This window comes from Nyctereutes procyonoides, unplaced genomic scaffold (assembly GCF_905146905.1).
Source record: "Nyctereutes procyonoides isolate TBG_1078 unplaced genomic scaffold, NYPRO_anot_genome, whole genome shotgun sequence".
Lineage (NCBI taxonomy): Eukaryota > Metazoa > Chordata > Mammalia > Carnivora > Canidae > Nyctereutes > Nyctereutes procyonoides.
In genome coordinates, this window is record NW_026575041.1 from 1526481 (window position 1) to 1531660 (window position 5180).

The window sequence follows — 5180 nt, forward strand, 5'->3', positions numbered from 1 at the left end:
CTTAACTCCAACGACAATCCTGTGAGGATGATACTATCTCCATTTTACAGGTAAGAAAGTGGGGGAGGGGTCATTTCACCAGCGTCATCCAGCTTGTAAGTGGCAAAACTGGGTCTCCAATGGTCTAAATCCAAAGCCCAGACTCTTAATCACTACAAAATCCCAGCTCACAGGAAGTTAAGAGACGGGCGTATAATAGACACTTCTGAAGCGTGCCTGAGGTTTGGAGAAAGAGAAGAACCAAAAGGATTGTCAACACTGTGCTGAGTCAATATGACACATTCTGAGCTGAGATGTGAGGGTGTACTCCCGCAAAACTGAACAGCAAACGAAAGCAAGGTGGAAAAACTCCCAGCAGGAAGGAATTCCCAGATGCTTGGCTGTAGGGCCAGCTCTTCCTTGAGAGCCTTGACCACCATGGCTCCTCAACCCTCAAAGGGGCTCTGATCTCTCTGACAGGCACAATGCAAACCTCTTCTCATTCATCTGACACTCTTCAATATACAAGTTAACTATAAAGCTGATAGAAGGACAAAATCTTAAACAGGGAAAAGAGCAGATGAAATTCTAGAGCATGTATTTTTGATAGTAAGGAGGGTGAACTCTGGCCACAGATCTGCTTGACTGGCCCTTCTACTGGGCACTTGAACTCCTACCCCTAACCCCAAACTCATATTCATTTTATTTGGATGGTGGAACAAGCTCCTTTATCTCCTGTCACAAGATGGCTTCTCTGGAAGCAAAGCCGGAAATGGAATTTGGGGTACCAGATGTTTCTCAGGAAATGTTAAAAACAAGACAACAGGCGCGAAACAAAGTTGTTCATGCTAAGCCCACGTTGCCAAACTGGGATTTAATTAAGTTTTGGCTCCCCCAGAAAAGGAATCTTAAACCAGCCAATCAGGAATTGCCCAAGGAAATCTGCCAGACAACTCCCCGCCATGCCCTATTGAGAGTAACCTTGCAGTAACTAATCTGTTTTCTTGCCTAGTGTAATTTCCTTGTTCCTGTTTAGAAGTCTCCCATTTTCTACTTGGCAGCAAGTCCTTCCCTGAGGGGGACTGAGCAGTAGATCTCCAGGACTACCAACACACATAACACGATTCATTTGCGTGTTGATCACTCAATGGGAACAGTGCCAGCTGCCAGGCTGACGGCTGGAGGGCAGGAGAGGATACAGAATGGAGCAGAAGTGAATCCTAAACTTAGTTTAGGGGAGGAATCAAATATTTATGGAGCAGGGTGGTAGATCCAGAGGGCAGCGAGAGTGTCTAGGCAAGGGTCACTGCTCTAGCTGGGGGCGACCTCTACTAGGGGTCCTTCTCAGTCGAGCTTTTCAAGGCATCCACGTCAGATTCCTCCAGCCCTGTTGTCCCACCACACTGATGCCATCTGTGTCCTCCTCTTCCATTCCACTAAAACTGCTCTTCGTGGGGATACCTTCCCTTCCATCTCTCTTCCCAGTTGACAGTCTGTGTAGTCTTCATATCTGAATGTTGTGGGTGTTGTACCGCATTCTATCTCTCCTTGAGTCAGGAGGTACTAAGTGGTTTCTCTCTCTTGAGCCAGCTGTAAAGAGCCAGAGGTATGAGAGGGCAAATAGAGAGGGATTTTGGAGCAGGGAAGAGGGAACCTAGGTAAGAGGGATCTCAGTGCCTTGGAGAACAAGCTGCATTCTGCAAGTGAGATTTTTAAATAATACTTGGGTGCTTATGATAGATTATCTTGCTTGTTCTCCAGGGCTCTGAGACCCATCTTACCTGCCTTCCCATTTCTCTGCTCCAAATTCTCTCCCCATCTGCCTTCTTATACCCCTGGCTCTTTACAGCTAGTTGCAACTAATGGGATCATCACTTGTTTCAGTAATCCTTATATACTAAATCTTCTACAGAGGTTGCAGTCCGCTACCATCTTCAATAGAACAGATTTAATGTGGAATACAAGGGGGTCTCAGCAGTGCAAGGAGTAACTTGTATCAGAGCCTATGGTGTCCTGTGTCACCTCTCCTTAGCTCCTGATTTAAGCCATTATCCCTGGTTGACAGTTGTGATTGCAAAATCATCTCATGCTGACAGCATCCTACCTCAAGCAGGAGTCTGTTTGCATCATCACTGGCAAGTTAAGATTTGCTTTTCAAATGGAAGACAGCCAGCAGAAAATGGTATAGCTTTACTTCAATCCTTTAAGAGTCTATACTATAATCATCTTATTGGGGTTTTGGCAGAGGCTCTTTTTGCTACAGACACTTCCCATACTCTTGGGTCTGCTAGGTCTTGAGACCCAAGCAGCAGGACAGCTTGAACAACTTAGGCCTACTGCATAACCTTTTCTGGCTCTAGGCCCCACTCAAAACTGGCAATCTTGTGGGTTACTTGGTAAATGGGTTGAAGCAACATGCTCCAATATAGTATATATGTTGCCTCCAAAATCCAAACAGGCTTATCACCAAGCTTTTTACCTCTTTAATGAGGGTGGTAAATTCAAAATGAAGCAACTGGCCTCTCATTTTAATAGCTATATTTCAACATACCCCAGGCAACTGGACCTCTAGAAACATCATCCATGTGTCAGGTCCCTGAATTTTCATAGAGTTTATCCCTTGTCCTCTGGAATGCATATGTTCTACCAAAGTATCCAGAATGCTTACTACGTCCTGCTCAGCAGGCCCAATTAGCATAAGTTCATCAATGTAATGGACCAGCATGATGATCTGTGGGTTATCAAGATGATCAAGGCCTCCCCTGGCTATGTTGTTCCAGAAAGTCAGAGGTTGACATAGCCATGAGAAAAAATAGCAAAATAATACAGCTGTCATGACACATGGAGGCAGATTGCTTTGGGGCTGAAAAGAGATAAATAGATTTGTTCTGATAAAGATACCACATCCAGGTTGCAGCTGTAATTGGATTCACTAGCTGATTATGTTTATAAAAATCTATAGTTACCTTCAAGAATCCATTGAGCTTTTTGCAAACTGCCAAAAGGACAAATTAGATGAGATTGTGGTAGGACTACTCTATCTTTCTGTTGGTGGTGCTAATTCTTGCAATTTCCTCATGAACGAATTACCTAGGTGCCATAACGATGCCAGGGAGGAAAGTGGTTTTGCCTCAATAAGTAGAATACATAAGTCTGGGCAACTACAAGGTGGTTGAAGTAGGACTGTCCCTGATCACCATTATTCCCAATGACCCACTTGTAGAATTCATGTTTCCTGTTCCATAATTTTAGGCCCTGACAAGTTTCTATTCCTGTGTGTATGTACATATGCATGCTTCTACCAGGTAACTGGAGGCTATATCATAGTTTGCTCACTCTGGGCTCTTCATGCCAAAGGACCAGCAAGGATGTTTCTAGAGTAACAAAAGAAGTCGACCCTGATTCACGTGAATAACGAGGGTTGCCATTTCATAATGGTTAAAGAGTGTGTCTGCAATTCAGGGGATTCATTGGGGTGAAGTCTTGCTGTTTTGCTGCTCAGTGGGCACTCTGAAGGGGTTACTGTAACCATCACATGACAAGAGCAAGGTGAGGGGGCTGAAGGTCTGGATCATCTCACCAGGCAAGTAACTCAGATCAGCCAAAGTGCTGGTTGAGAGTGAAGGAAATAGAATAGTTTTTAGAGCAGGAAGGTGATGAGCATCAATTATGGCCCTGGGACCAGCTGCAGTAAAGGGATTTAACTTGGTCTTAGAGTCCCTTTTTAAAGAGATGCAAACTGGCCCTCAGCTTGAAGAATTGGATTTAAACCTCTCTTGGAGAAAAAGTGACAGCATCATTTTTCCTCACACAAGATTCAGATATAAATGGCTAAGAACAAATCTAAATGGCACAACAGATGGATGTGCAAGACTCCGTTTATTTCACCCCAGATGTGCTCAGCCTGACTTGCCCACTCCCCTCTCCAGGACCTAAGCCACTTGCCATATTTTCTGGCTAGACAGGCCCCAGGGATGGCTTAGTTCATTACAGTGGTCATAGCCCTGACCATCACATCTCCTAGCTCTGGTTACCTCAGGCTCCCCTTGGGGTTCAGGACCAGGTCTCAGCACGACTTCTATCACATCCACTGCCACAGGAGCCACAGCAGCTCCCGCACCAGGTCTGAACCGACTGGACTCTTAGATGTTCTGGTTTTCCCACTGACTTCCCAGAGTGGTCAAATATGCAACCTGCAGATCTTAAGGAATTCCTGTCCTATGGGAAGGATTTGGGCCAACGAGGGAAGGCACCCACAGATGAATAGCTTCCTTTTCCTCCCCCAGTGGATTGTTTTTAGTTGCTGTGGTTCCATATGGCTTCTCTGGAAGGGTCCTGTAAGCATCCTGTTTAGCATTCTTGTAAAGATGGTGCCAGCTCTGCAAAGCACCACCTTGTAGGTGTTCTCTTGACTCCTCCACCTGACTATTCCTTTTTCCTTGCTCTTGCGTCTTTCCAAAAAAAGCATCAACACATGTTTTGCCTCAGGCCGGCTCTGTGTTCTAGAAAATCTGGGTTAAGGAAGTGGTGTAGTCATAGGATGGAATATCTAAAATTGAAATTGTGGTGAGACTGAAGTTCTTGTAATGACAAGGTCAGAATACAACCATGGAAGGGAATGGCTTAGACAGAAGGGAAGGCAAGTTCATGGAGAAGAGAATATTGAGGAACCTGAATCCAGGGCACTGGAATGATAATCAAGATGGATACGGAAATCCCCAAGAAAGATGTTGGAGTGTTGGAATAAGTGATCCAGGGGCCAAATCTTCCAAGCATGGGGAGGAGGGCAGAAATGCCGGCATACAGAGGGGTTGTCGATTGTCTAGTCTCTTCATATTATGGAAGAGAGGGCTTTTGGGATTAGCAATGACAAACCAGAAGAACATGTAACTTGCCTCTGGGTCCAGTGTGATATGAGGGCTGTAGGAAAGCAAACAAGTATCTCTTGAGAGGATTTCAAAGAAAGCAGTATCTTCAGACCAAAATGACAGGGCAGAGCAAGAAGATGAAGAGAACATTCACCGAAGAGGATAAGGGTGCAGAATATTCTGCTCATGAGGGACCTTGAGCTCCAAGGGCATTGTGAGAGTTTTCAGGAGATGAGGAGTTATGGCAGATGGGGTCAGAAAAGGTGATATACAAGCCAAACAGGGATAGGCCCTGGGGATGAGGAGGATTGGGAGGCTGCATGCACAGGGATC